At 40.9% G+C, this 14,120-nt stretch overlaps 1 protein-coding gene across 3 annotated transcripts in view; it reads right to left on the reverse strand.

The window, feature by feature from the left end:
* Window positions 1-14,120, reverse strand: part of NPFFR2 (neuropeptide FF receptor 2) — a 358,456-nt gene that overhangs the window by 59,158 nt on the left and 285,178 nt on the right. The gene's annotated exons all lie outside the window — the stretch shown is intronic.

Genomic DNA, 14,120 nt, shown 5'->3' on the forward strand with positions numbered 1-14,120 from the left:
TGCGGTTTTTATTTTTTGCGCTATAAACACAAAAAAAAACCTGGTAATTAAAAAAATCCCAATATGCGTATATTGATTGGTTTGCGTAAAAGTTATAGCATCTACAAACTTTTGGGATAGATTTTTGGAATTTGTATTTATTTTTTCCTAGTAATGGCAGCGATCAGCGACAGTGGGACTGCAATATTGCGGTGGACAAATCGGACACCTAACTGACCCATTTGACATTTTTTTGGGAACCAGTGACACCAATACAGTGATCAGTGCTAAGAATATGCACTGTCACTGTACTAATGACACTGGCAGGGAAGGGGTTACCATCTAGGACGATCAAGGGGTTAAATGTGTGGCCAACATGTGTTACTGTGTGGGCTGTGTACTTGTTTTACTAAGTAATGTGCTGTTTTTTACTTCCTGCTTCGCAGGAAGTAAAAAAAAAACAGCACATTGCTGCTGTCAAAAGAGAGCCCTGTGTTTGTTTACCTACACAGGGCTCTCTTCGGTAATGTCCGGAGCCGATCGTCGGGGGGCCGGCGACCAATTAGTGGCTGGCACAGGCTGATTGGTAGGTGCTGCAGCCAATCGCAGCACAGCCAGGGTGGTGGGAGCAGGCTGGCTCGCTCTCTACCCCGGCATGTAGATCACGTACTAGGTACGTGATCCGGCGCAGAGCGGCTGCCCTGCCACAGTATATCTACGGTAGGTGGTTCACAATCGGTTAAACAGATACCTGGAAAGCGGACCCTATGAACACATTTAAAGTCACATCTGGAGGCAACATTTGGCAATGCTCTGTGGCATAAGGATACTTTGTCACTTCCTATACCCTTAGGATGCAGTCAGTAATTCAGCCACTATGCTTATGCCACCGTTTTGAACAGAAGTGAAAATGAATGAAAAAAAAGAATTTTCCTTGAAATAAATAGTGTTTTGGACTATTTCTCTCTTTTGCCATGAACTAAACAACGCTGACATTCATAGTTACATAGTTAGTCAGGTTGAAAACAATATATGATAAAAGTTCTAGTTTAATCAATAGCCGAATAAATAAATAAACAGGATAAATATATACAGAATTTTATACCAATAGTTGATCCAAAGGACGGCAAAAAAAAAAACCTCTATATGCAGTAAAGCATGGCCCAATTTGCTCCAGCAGGGGAAAAACACATTTTTTAATGATCCCCACAATTGGATTATCTTCAGATCAACAATTTGTATTATGTTGTTAAAAGAAAAATGACGTTTAAAGTTTTTGATGTCTAAGTATAGTAATATGGAGTGGTCCCTTCTTTCTCAGCTACTTCTTAACAGCTGGACTTTTCTCCTGCTGCTTTGAAGTCTTGAGAGCCGAATTTGCTTCCTGTCTATAATAATACATTCTTAGCATGATATCCAAGTAGAGTAGCTGTATTACCTGATTTCACAAGCAGGTTGTGGTGGAAGTAATATGTGGAATTGATTAATCCAAGCAGGCCATGTTATGAAAAAGATAATGTAAAAGCAGGTAAAGATTTCCATATGAACATTAAAAGTAGAAAATGAGTGTCTAAAGTCCAAGTGGTGTTATAGTTCTACTATAGTTCCAAATTTTTTTTTTTTTTACCTATTTTTGTCCATGACATAATACATAATACATAAATATGTATTATCATGTATTCTATAAAGTTCTAATGAAAGGTTTCACTGAATATGTCTATTAATATTCTGTAACTTACATTACATTGTAACTTAGGCCCCATTCACAACTCAGCGTTTTGTAGCTTGAAGCTCAATGCTCCAAAAAGCTAGAGGAGAAAAAAATCAATTATTCTATATGGAGATGGTTTACATCTCCACTCCAAGTTGCCTGAAGCCAAACGCTTGAAGCTCATAAAAGTTCTGGAACTTTTTTTGTAGCACAAATCGGGCAGATTTGAGCGTTTTTGACGCGTTTTTATTTCCATAGAAATAAATAGAAACCCGTGCAGTTTTCTGCTAAAAAAAAAATTTAAAGATATAATAGTAATAATATATGAAGAAATAAATGTAAAACAAAATACAAATACAGTATCTCACAAAAGTGAGTACACCCCTCACATTTTTGTAAATATTTTATTGTATCTTTTCATGTGACTGAAGAAATGTCACTGAAGAAATGACACTTTGCTACAATGTAAAGTAGTGAGTGTACAGCTTGTATAACAGTGTAAATTTGAAGTCCCCTCAAAATAACTCAACACACAGCCATTAATGTCTAAACCGCTGGCAACAAAAGGGAGTACACCCCTATGTGAAAATGTCCCAATTGGGCCCAATTAGCCATTTTCCCTCCCCGGGGTCATGTAACTCGTTAGTGTTACAAGATTTCAGGTGTGAATGGGGAGCAGGTGTGTTAAATTTAGTGTTATCACTCTCACTCTCTCATACTGGTCACTGGAAGTTCAACATGGCACCTCATGGCAAAGAACTCTCTTAGGATCTGAACAAAAAGAATTGTTGCTCTACATAAAGATGGCCTAGGCTATAAGAAGATTGCCACGACCCTGAAACTGAGCTGCAGCATGGTGGCCAAGACCATACAACGGTTTAACAGGACAGGTTCCACTCAGAACAGGCCTCGCCATGGTCGACCAAAGAAGTTAAGTGCACATGCTCAGCATCATATCCAGAGATTGTCTTTGGGAAATAGACTTATGAGTGCTGCCAGCATTGCTGCAGAGGTTGAAGGGGTAGGGGCTCAGCCTGTCAGCGCTCAGACTATACACCGCACACTGCATCAAATTGGTCTGCGTGGCTGTCATCACAGAAGGAAGCCTCTTCTAAAGACGATGCACAAGAAAACCCGCAAACAATTTGCTGAAGACAAGCAGACTAAGGACATGGATTACTGGAACCATGTCCTGTGGTCTGATGAGACCAAGATAAACTTATTTGGTTCAAGCGTGTGTGGCGGCAACTAGATGAGGAGTACAAAGACAAGTGTCTTGCCTACAGTCAAGCATGGTGGTGAAAGTGTCATGGTCTGGGGCTGCATGAGTGCTGCCATCATTGGGAAGCTACAGTTCATTGAGAGAACCATGAATGCCAATGTGTACTGTGACATATTGAAGCAGAGCATGATCCCCTCCCTTTGGGGACTGGGCCACAGGGCAGTATTGCAACATGATAACGACCCCAAACACACCTCCAAGAAGACCACTGCCTTGCTAAAGAAGCTGAGGGTAAAGGTGATGGACTGGCCAAGCACGTCTCCAGACCTAAAACCCTATTGAGCATCTGTGGGGCATCCTCAAACAGAAGATGGAGGAGCGCAAAGTCTCCATGCCCAAGAGGGTTAAGGCAGTACTGGAAAATAATGGTGACCACAAAAAATATTGACACTTTGGGCCCAATTTGGACATTTTCACTTAGGGGTGTACTCACTTTTTTTGCTAGCGTTAGACATTAATGGCTGTGTGTTGAGTTATTTTGAAGGGACAGCAAATTTACACTGTTATACAAGCTGTACACTCACTACTTTACATTGTAGCAAATTGTTATTTCTTCAGTGTTGCCACATGAAAAATATATAATAAAATATTTACAAAAATGTGAGGGGTGTACTCACTTTTGTGAGATACTGTAACTAAAAATCATCAGACATAAATAAAATAAACGAATAATATGTAATAATACATACATAAATAAATAATGAATTAACCCCTAACCTTAAAAAATATAAAAATAAATATTATTATTATTATTATTATTATTATTATTATTATTAATAATAATAATAATAATAATAATAATAATAATAATAATAATAATAATAATAATAAAATAATAATAAATAAGCACCCAGACAATTTCTTTTTAAATAATAATTATTAATATTTATTTATTTAGTGTTAGGGTGTTTAGTTATTATTATTATTTGATTTTTTTTAAAGGTTAGGGGTTAAGGGTTAATAATCTATTTATTATTACTTAATATTTATTTATTGAATTTAATTACTATTTATCTATGATTTTTATTTATTTGTGTATTTATTTTACATGTATTTTTTCATTTACTATTATTATTATTACTATTATTAGTAGTAGTAGTAGTAGTAGTAGTAGTAGTAGTAGTAGTAGTAGTAGTAGTAAAATTAACACCCTAACTCTAACAAAAAAAATAAAATAAATAACCCTAATCCTAACCCTAACCTTAACTCTAACCCCTTACCCTAATGGAAAAAATAAAAAAAATTGAAATGCCTAGCAACAAATGATGCAACAGATAATAATTTTCTCTATTGGCTAATAAAAAAACACTATAGCTCAAAAACGCTGTATAAACCCACAAGTCACACATTAAAAATGTGCCAACATCACGCATAAAAACTCACAAAAAAAGCTGCAAAAATGTTTAAAGATGCTATGCTCGGGTGTGAATGCAGCCTAAAAGCAGTGTTTGTAAAGCCTCAAGGTTTTTTACCCTAATGCATTCTCTTCATTAAGGTAAAAAACTTTCTGTGTCTAGGATCCCCCCCCCCCCCAGCCCCCCTCATACCTACCTCAGCACTGTGTAAGAGAGCAATGGCTCTCTCTGCTCTGTCCCTCCTCACAGGGCAGATTGATAGCAGTGGGAGTCACTGGCCCCTGCTGCTGTCAATCAAATCCCATGACAAGGGAGCAGGGGCAGGGCAAAGTCCTGCTGTCTGTGTCTATAGACACAGCCAGCAAGGCTTAGTGGCAAGCCTGCATGAGTGCCCCCCCAGCAAGTGGCTTGCTAAAGGGGGTATTTAAAGGGGGGAGGAGAAGAGGAGGATCAGGGCTGCTCTGTGCAAAAAAAAAACATTGCACAGAGCAGATAATATGCATATGGCAGTGATGGCAAACCTTGGCACCCCAGATGTTTTGGAACTACATTTCCCATAATGCCCAACTACACTTCAGAGTGCATGAGCATCATGGGAAATGTAGTTCCAAAACATCTGGGGTGCCAAGGTTCATCATCACTGTCCTATGGGCTCCAAAGCAATTCTCTTTGGCCATCGGACGGTCACTGATGATATAATTCCCATACCAAAAATAAAGCCAGTATGTACTTTGCATAGTACCGTACATCTGTAATGTACTATACACAGAATAAAAAAAAATTGCCAAGGGTCAGGGAAAAGTTTTTCTTGCAAAAAGGACTTTGCATGTCTACCTGCCAAAACATTTTTTTTTTTGCAGGAATTTAGTTCAGTTTTAAAATGAAAATGTTATGCTGTGTATAAGTGCTACTAAAAATGTAATACAGAAATTGAGATACTTGACATTTATACAGCCGTGCTATGCAGCTATTGCTCTATAATAACTACTATTTTAAGCAAAAATTTACACTAAAATGATAACTGGTAGTTTTGTTCATGGTATTACTGAACAGTAAATGTAGAAGAAGTTTGAAAATAACACTTGCCATTATTTCACCTTCCAACTAAACTCTCTCAATCAGCAATAAATTGTTTTAATTCTTTTGCTGCTCACATTAGTAGATGCATAGAAAGGTACTTTTTATTGCTTGTTTTAAACTTTTTTTAAACATTTTTTTCAGTTGCTTCCATGATGTCATACACCCCCGGAGTCTTCATGGATTTTTTTTCTTTAATCTTTTTTATTATCTGGAGAAAAGAAGGGGCGGAGGGGCTTTCTCAACTAAGCACACCTTCCTGCCTGCATGCCTGAGTTAAGGGCAGATGGATTCCAGGAAGTAAATGTTACACAAATCATTTGCCCTTACTCAAGATGGCCACAGCTAGAAATGCTAGGGCTGTTTTTCAAAGTGATTTATTAACAAAATAAAGCATTGAGATGTGGGTGGATGGATGAGTGAGTTTTCTCTGTACTAACAATGAACTCAACTGTGTTTTCAATTTGCAGTGCTTAGGCACAGTTAACTTCTACTTTAAAAAAAGATACCTACTATTGTGACGCCTGCCTTTACATGCACATGAACTTTAATGGCATCCAAATACTAGTCCATAGGGTTCAATATTGAGTTGGCCCACCCTTTGCAGCTATAATAGCTTAAACTCTTCTTTTAGGCCGTTCTTTTTTTAAAGAAATAATGATTCTATAGCATCAGAAGCAAAAGAAATGAGAAAACTTTTGAGAATCAGCTGCAAGGAGAACACCATGGCTAAGGAATTGGGGGGATAAGATGAAAATATTCTTAATTGCAAAGTAAGACTGCTTTGAAATGGACTTGAACTCAAAAAGCTATGTGCTATGCTTTACGGAATGTCTAGAAATATGAATTGTGCCTAAGCAGTACCCTGAAAAATATACCTTTTGTCATGGATTCCTTTCATAATATAGAAGTTTAGTTCCTGGTTAGGGATGAGCTTCCAGGAATATAAATAAGGTCATTGACTATGGAATAAGCCAAACACCTACTGTGTTACTTAAACAGGAAACTCATTTTGCAAAACAGACACCCCCCCTCCCCTTAAATCTCCAGAACTTCCCTCATGTTTTTACATCCAGTTCCCCCAAGAAAAAAGCCAGCGTTCTCATTACCATAAGCTCTTCCATTTCTTTCCTCCATTAGTGGGGGACGCTAATAGTCCATACCTAATCTTGATATGTAAACTTAATAATATTTTGTGTACCTTGGTCAATGTCGATGCATTGAATGTTAACAGATCAAATTTCTCAGAAAGCTTGTTGTCAGGAACTGATACTTTGGGGAGGGATGACTACTCTTATTACCATATATACTCGAGTATAAGCTGAGTTTTTCAGCACTTTTTTTGCACTGAAAGTGCCCCCCTCGGCTTATACTTGAGTTACTGCCATCTGCCTACCTGATCAGCAGGTCATGCAGTCAGACGGTGGCCATTCCAGTGTACAAAAGCCGCGCCTCCTCCTCGTCTGTGATAGGGGAACACTCAGTTTCCCAGCAGTGAGTCAATGTTCCGCCTATCACGGACATCCTCTCATCCTCATCCCATGGACGAGGATGAGAGGATGTCCGTGATAGGCTGAACACTGACTGCTGGGAAACTGAGTGTTCCGCCTATCATAGACGAGGGCGAGGAGGAGGCGCGGCTTTTGTACACTGGAATGGCCACTGTCTGACTGCATGACATGCTGATCAGGTATGCAGTTCGACACAGGAAGGCTGCAATGGACACAGAGAGGTTGCAGATCGGCACAGGAAGGCTGCAATGGACACAGAGAGGTTGCAGATCGACACAGGAAGGCTGCAATGGACACAGAGAGGTTGCAGATCGGCAGAAGGAAGGCTGCAATGGACACAGAGAGGTTGCAGATCGGCACAGGAAGGCTGCAATGGACACAGAAAGGTTGCAGATCAGCACAGGGAGGCTGCAATGGACACAGGGAGGCTGCAATGGACACAGGGAGGCTGAAATGGACACAGGGAGGCTGCTATGGACACAGGGAGGCATGCCATGGACACAGTGAGGCATGCATTGGACACAGTGAGGCATGCAATGGACACAGTGAGGTATGCAATGGACACAGTGAGGTATGTAATGGACACAGGGAGGCATGCAATGGACACAGTGAGGTATGCAGTGGACACAGTGAGGTATGCAATGGACACAGTGAGGTATGTAATGGACACAGGGAGGCATGCAATGGACACAGTGAGGTATGCAGTGGACACAGTGAGGTATGCAATGGACACAGTGAGGTATGTAATGGACACAGGGAGGCATGCAATGGACACAGTGAGGTATGCAGTGGACACAGTGAGGTATGCAATGGACACAGTGAGGTATGTAATGGACACAGGGAGGTATGCAATGGACACAGTGAGGTATGTAATGGACACAGGGAGGCATGCAGCTGGGCATTGTTTACCCTCTTTTCCACTTACAGTAGCTGCTGTATTTTTCACCATCGGCTTATACTCGAGTCAATAAGTTTTCCCAGTTTTTTGTGGAAAATTAGGTGCCTCGGCTTATACTCGGGACGGCTTATACTCGAGTATATATGTTATTTACTATTTAGTTTTTCACTGCTCATACTCTGGGACTGACATGTTCTCAACAAAGAAGTGGACCTTGCAATGCATTACCTTATCTACAATCGAATTGATCACATGGTCTGATCACATACCTGTTTTAACATCTCTGAGTCTAATGCCTCCACAACACCACCCCTATGGAGACTTAACGATTCAAGCCCAAAGCTTCCACCAATTACTCTAATGAAGTTAATCACCACACATAAGGCCTTCATGAGGGGTATTCTCATAAAAATCAATGCTCATGCCAACAAACTTTGCTCCCAGAAATTCAATAGCTTAATTAACATCATTACAGACCTTAAGAGCATAACAAAATGCAACCTTCCCCTCAACAGGCAACAGAACTCCTTAATAACAGGCAAGCTGTTGCTATATCAATATGAAAGACATTAAAATCCTCAAAGCCTCCTTTATTTATTGAAAAACAAGGCCCGTGCCTAGCTATTAAAACAGATTAAAGCCAGACAGAAGGTGACTAGGATCTTTCACTTAATAGATATGGATACTCAAAATAAAACAACGAGCCCCAAACATATTGTTGAATCATTTAATACTATGCCGCCCTTTTCAACCTCACATGACCAAATTCATAACTTTTTATCCCCATTAGCTTTACCATCTTTATCTACTTCCCATCTTAAAGTGGTTGTAAAGGCAGAAGGTTTTTTAATCTTAATGCATTGTATGCATTAAAATAAAAAAAAAACCTTCTGTATGTACCAACCCCTCTTATGCTTACTTGAGCCCCCTATCGATACAGCGATGTGCATGAGTACCTCGGCCATCTGAGACTCTCCCTCCTGACTGGCTGAGACACAGCAGGGGTGCCATTGGCTCCGGCTGCTGTCACTCAAAGTCAGTTAGCCAATTAGAAATGAGAAAGGGCGGGCCGAACCGCAGCTCCGTGTCTTAATGGACACACAGAGCTGCGGCTCAGCTCGGGTACCCTCATAAGCAAGCTGCTTGCTGTGGGGGCACTCAACAGGAGGGAGGGGCCAAGAGCGCCGGCGAGGGACCCGAGAAGAGGGGGATCCAGGCTGCTCTGTGCAAAATCGCTGCATAAATCAGGTAAGTATAACATGTTTGTCATTTTTAAAGAAAAAGAAACAAGACTTTAGTATCATTTTAACTTGCTATCTCAGCTATTCACTGTATTGGAAATTACAAAGGTAATAGACTCCCTTCCCTTTGCCAAAATGCCTGGTTCTGTAGCACCCTAGCCCCAAACCTACTAAACATACAGTATATAACCTGCCATACAATCAAGCCACTTCCCTAAAGCCTAGTACACACTAGTAGTTTTTTTTTTCATTAAATCTAGCAGGGCTGAACAAAAAAAAAACTGACAGCTCAGTAGGAGTCGCTGTACTAACTATCCGATGTTGGTACAGCGATCTCTTCTGCTGTGCTATCCTGTTCTGACAGGGGCACAGCCCCCACTAGAATACTCCGGTCAGCACTCTTAGTGCTGATCAGGAGCCGATCGGAAGACCTTTTTTGGTCATGCCCCATCGACGGGACCATCTGGAGTACACACAGGTCGCATGTCATTTAGCCCATGTGTCTTAGGCTTAAAGCGTTTGTTACCCCAACACTCCATATTCCTGATATGTACCTGCTGTACAATGCTTCTTTTGTGTAAAATCCCTGGTGTTCCTGCTAGTCCCTCTGCTTTTCTGTTAAACACTGACCACATTAAGCAGGTCAGTTCTCTAGCTGGGAACTAAGGCTGCTGTCCTTCAATGATCAGACTTGTCCTGACACACCCCCACAGCACAGTTATTCACTGGGAATGCTTTTCCTCCCCCCAGCTCTTATCAGCTGAGAACAGAGGGAATGTGATCTCTTATAAAATAGGGAAAAAAGGTATTTATAATGTTTTTGTATATCTATACAAAAATATTTTGCCTTTCATTTCTATTTTAAACTGAATAGGTTTTTTAACAAGGTGCTCGTTTACAATCAGTTTAAGGAAAAACTTCAAGAGCCATCCCAAAGCCAGATAAGGATCCAATTCTGCCTAGTAATTATAGGTCAGTTTCACTTCTTAACCAGTTGCCAACCGCTGCATGCCGATGTACGTCGGCACAATGGCACGGGCAGGCATAACGGCTTACCTGTACGTCCGATCGGACCCCCCCCCCGTGCCAGCGGTGGTCGGATTAGCGTAAGGAGTGATCCGAACTGAGGGGGAGGCCACTGATTCTTGGCCACTCCCTCGCGATCGCTCCTGGTGAATGAAGGCTTCCTCGGCTTCTGAACTGTAAACAGAAGCGGAGGAAGTGATGTCATCACTCCTCGTGAAGCCTTTTCGCTCCGGTTTCTGAGGAGAGAAAACATCAAGTAAGTTTGCACCAAACACTACACTAACAGTAGAACACGCAGGCACACTTTTCACCCCCCAATCACCCCCCGATCACCCCCCTGTACCCCCGTCACAGTGACACCAATAGCAGGGTTTTTTTTCTGATTATTGCATTGGTGTCATTTGTGACAGTTATAAGTGGTAGGACAGTTAGTGGTAGACCCCTTTAGGTCTAGGGTACCCCCCTAACCCCCCCTAATAAAGTTTTAACCCCTTGATCACCCCCCATCACCAGTGTCACTAAGCGATCATTATCGGATCACTGTATTAGTGTCACAGGTGACGCCAGTTAGGCAGGTAAGTATTTAGGTTCGCTGTCAGGTGTTTATAGCATCAGGTACCCCCATATACTACCTAGTAAAGGTTTTAACCCCCTGATTGCCCCCTAGTTAACCCTTTCACCAGTGATCAGCGTATAACTGTTACGGGTGATGCTGGTTAGTTAGCTGGTGTAAAAAAGTGTCTGTATACTTATTTCAATTGGCTTTGCTGAACGCTCATGTGCTATACAGAGCTTCAGGACGGACTGGATCCTTCCTTAAATTCCAGGAAGAGATCGTCAGAGCCCTTCTGTTTCCAGACGGTACTCCACCTCACCTTCCCCAACCAAATGCAGTAAGCCGGCTGCATGAGAAGCATTTTCATTATGTCCTCCTGAGTACCCCTACCCAACAAGCCCCCCAAAGAAAATGTTGTGTCTGTAGAAAGTGCGGATATAGGCATGACAACTGCTATTATTGTCCCTCCTGTCCTGACAATCCTGATCTTTACATTGGTAAATGTTTTGAGCGCTACCATACACTAGTTGAGTTTTAGCGTAGGGTACAGCATTGCACAGACTAGGCACACTTTCACAGGGTCTCCCAAGATGCCATCGCATTTTGAGAGACCCAAACCTGGAACCGGTTACAGTTACAAAAGTTACAGTTACAAAAAAAAGTGTAAAAAAATACACAAAAAAAAATATAAAATATAAAAAATAGTTGTCTTTTTATTGTTCTCTCTCTCTCTATTCTCTCTCTATTGTTCTGCTCTTTTTTATTGTATTCTATTCTGCAATGTTTTATTGTTATTATGTTTTATCATGTTTGCTTTTCAGGTATGTCATTTTTTTATACTTTACTGTTTACTGTGTTTTATTGTTAACCATTTTTTTGTTTTCAGGTACGCCATTCAGCTGCAGGGCGGATTTATTTATCTTGACAGCAACAGCGTTTGCTCCCACGATACATAAAGCTGTGACTCCAGCGCTGTCGGGGGATTTCACCACCACAGTTAAAAAAAAGAGCATATATGCCGAAGCATGGGGGCAGCAGGGGCAGAGGAGCGATTTGCTCCTACCTTTTGCAGGTGGATGCCCCCATGCTTCGGCATATATATATTTTAGGTACAGGTCGCATCAAAAAATGTTTTATTTTTTACTATGTTTTTTTTGTATTTGCTTTGCAGGTATGGTAAATCTTACTGTTATACTGTAATATTACTTTGTTTTATTGTTAACCATCATTTGCTTAGCAGGTACGCCATTCGTTGCAGAGCGGATTTATTTATCTTGACAGCAACAGCGTTTGCTCCCACCATACATAAAGCCATGACTCCAGCGATGTAGGGGGTGATTTCACCACCACAGTTAAAAAAAAAAGAGCATATATGCCGAAGCATGGGGGCAGCAGGGGCGGAGGAGCAATTTGCTCCTAACTTTTGGGGAGGATGCCCCCATGCTTCAGCATATATAAATGGTGCATGTATGCCCATCATTAGAAATGGGTGGATGAAGGGAGGTATTCTAATGGTGGGCATACCCACCGATCAATCTGTTTTTTCGTTCAGCCCACAGGCTGCATGAAAAAAAAGATTACAATATATGACCAACAAGGACCAGCAATGTACTGGTGCTTGCTGGACTGTGAATGGTTATACCAGAATGACGCCTGCAGGTTTAGGTATCATCTTGGTATCATTCTTTTCAGCCAGCAGTCGGCTTTCATGTAAAAGCAATCCTGGTGGCTAATTAGCCTCTAGACTGCTTTTACAAGCAGTGGGATGGAATGCCCCCCCCCACCATCTTCCATGGTTTTCTCTGGCTCTCCTGCCCCAACAGGGAACCCAAGAATGCAGCCGGTGATTCGGCCAGCTGACCATAGAGCTGATCAGAGACCAGAATGGCCCCAATCATCTCTATGGCCTAAGAAACCAGAAGCTACGAGTATTTCATGACTTAGATTTCGCCGGATGTAAACAGCGCCATTGGGAAATTGAGAAAGCATTTTATCACACCGATCTTGGTGTGGTCAGATGCTTTGAGGGCAGAGGTGAGATCTAGGGTCTAATAGACCCCAATTTTTTAAAAAAAGAGTACCTGTCACTACCTATTGCTATCATAGGAGATATTTACATTCCCTGAGAAAACAAAAAAAATGATTAAAAAAAAGAAAGGAACAGTTTAAAAATAAGATAAAGAAGCAAAAAAAAAATAATAAAGAAAAAAAAAGCACCCCTGTCCCCCCCTGCTCTTGCGCAAAGGCGAACGCAAGCGTAGGTCTGGCGTCAAATGTAAATAGCAATTGCAGCATGCATGTGAGGTACCACTGCGAAGGTCAGATCGAGGGCAGTAATTTTAGCAGTAGACCTCCTCTGTAAATCTAAAGTGGTAACCTGTAAAGGCTTTTAAAAATGTATGTAGTTTGTCGCCACTGCACGTTTGTACGCAATTTTAAAGCATGTCGTGTTTGGTATCCATGTACTCGGCCTAAAATCATCTTTTTTATTTCATCAAACATTTGGGCAATATAGTGTGTTTCAGTGCATTAAAATTAAAAAAAGTGTGTTTTTTTCCCCAAAAAAATCACTGCGCAAATACTGTGTGAAAAAAAAATGAAACATCCACCATTTTAATCTGTAGGCCTTTGCTTTAAAAAAATATACAATGTTTGGGGGTTTATTTATTATTTATTATTTTTTCATGTAAACAAAAAGTGTCAGAAAGGGCTTTGTCTTCAAGTGGTTAGAAGAGTGGGTGATGTGTGACATAAGCTTCTAAATGTTTTGCATAAAATGTCAGGACAGTTCAACCCCCCCCCCATGACCCCATTTTGGAAAGTAGACACCCCAAGCTATTTCCTGAGAGGTATGGTGAGTATTTTGCAGACCTCGCTTTTTGTCACAAAGTTTTGAAAATTGAAAAAATTAAAAAATACATTTTTCTTTTCTTTCTTCATTTTCAAAAACAAATGAGAGCTGCAAAATACTCACCATGCCTCTCAGCAAATAGCTTGGGGTGTCTACTTTCCAAAATGGGGTCATTTGGGGGGGGGGGGTTGTGCCATCTTGGCATTTTATGGCCTTCGAAACTGTGATAGGTAGTGAGGAGTGAAATAAAAAATGTACGCCCTTAGAAATCCTGAAGGCGGTGATTGGTTTTTGGGGCCCCGTACGCAGCTAGGCTCCCAAAAAGTCCCACACGTGTGGTATCCCCATACTCAGGAGAAGCAGGAGAATGTATTTTGGGGTGTAATTCCACATATGCCCATGGCATGTTTGAGCAATATATCATATCATATCATTTAGTGACAACTTTGTGCAAAAAAAAAAAAAAGTTTGTAATTTTCCCGCAACTTGTGGCAAAATATAAAATATTCCATGGACTCAAAATGCCTCTCAGCAAATAGCTTGGGGTATCTACTTTCCAAAATTGGGTCATTTGGTGGGGGGGGGGATTGTGCCATCTGGGCATTTTATGGCCTTCAAAACTGTGATAGGTAG

The sequence above is a fragment of the Aquarana catesbeiana genome, linkage group LG01 (assembly GCF_042186555.1).
Source record: "Aquarana catesbeiana isolate 2022-GZ linkage group LG01, ASM4218655v1, whole genome shotgun sequence".
NCBI classification, from domain to species: Eukaryota; Metazoa; Chordata; class Amphibia; order Anura; family Ranidae; genus Aquarana; species Aquarana catesbeiana.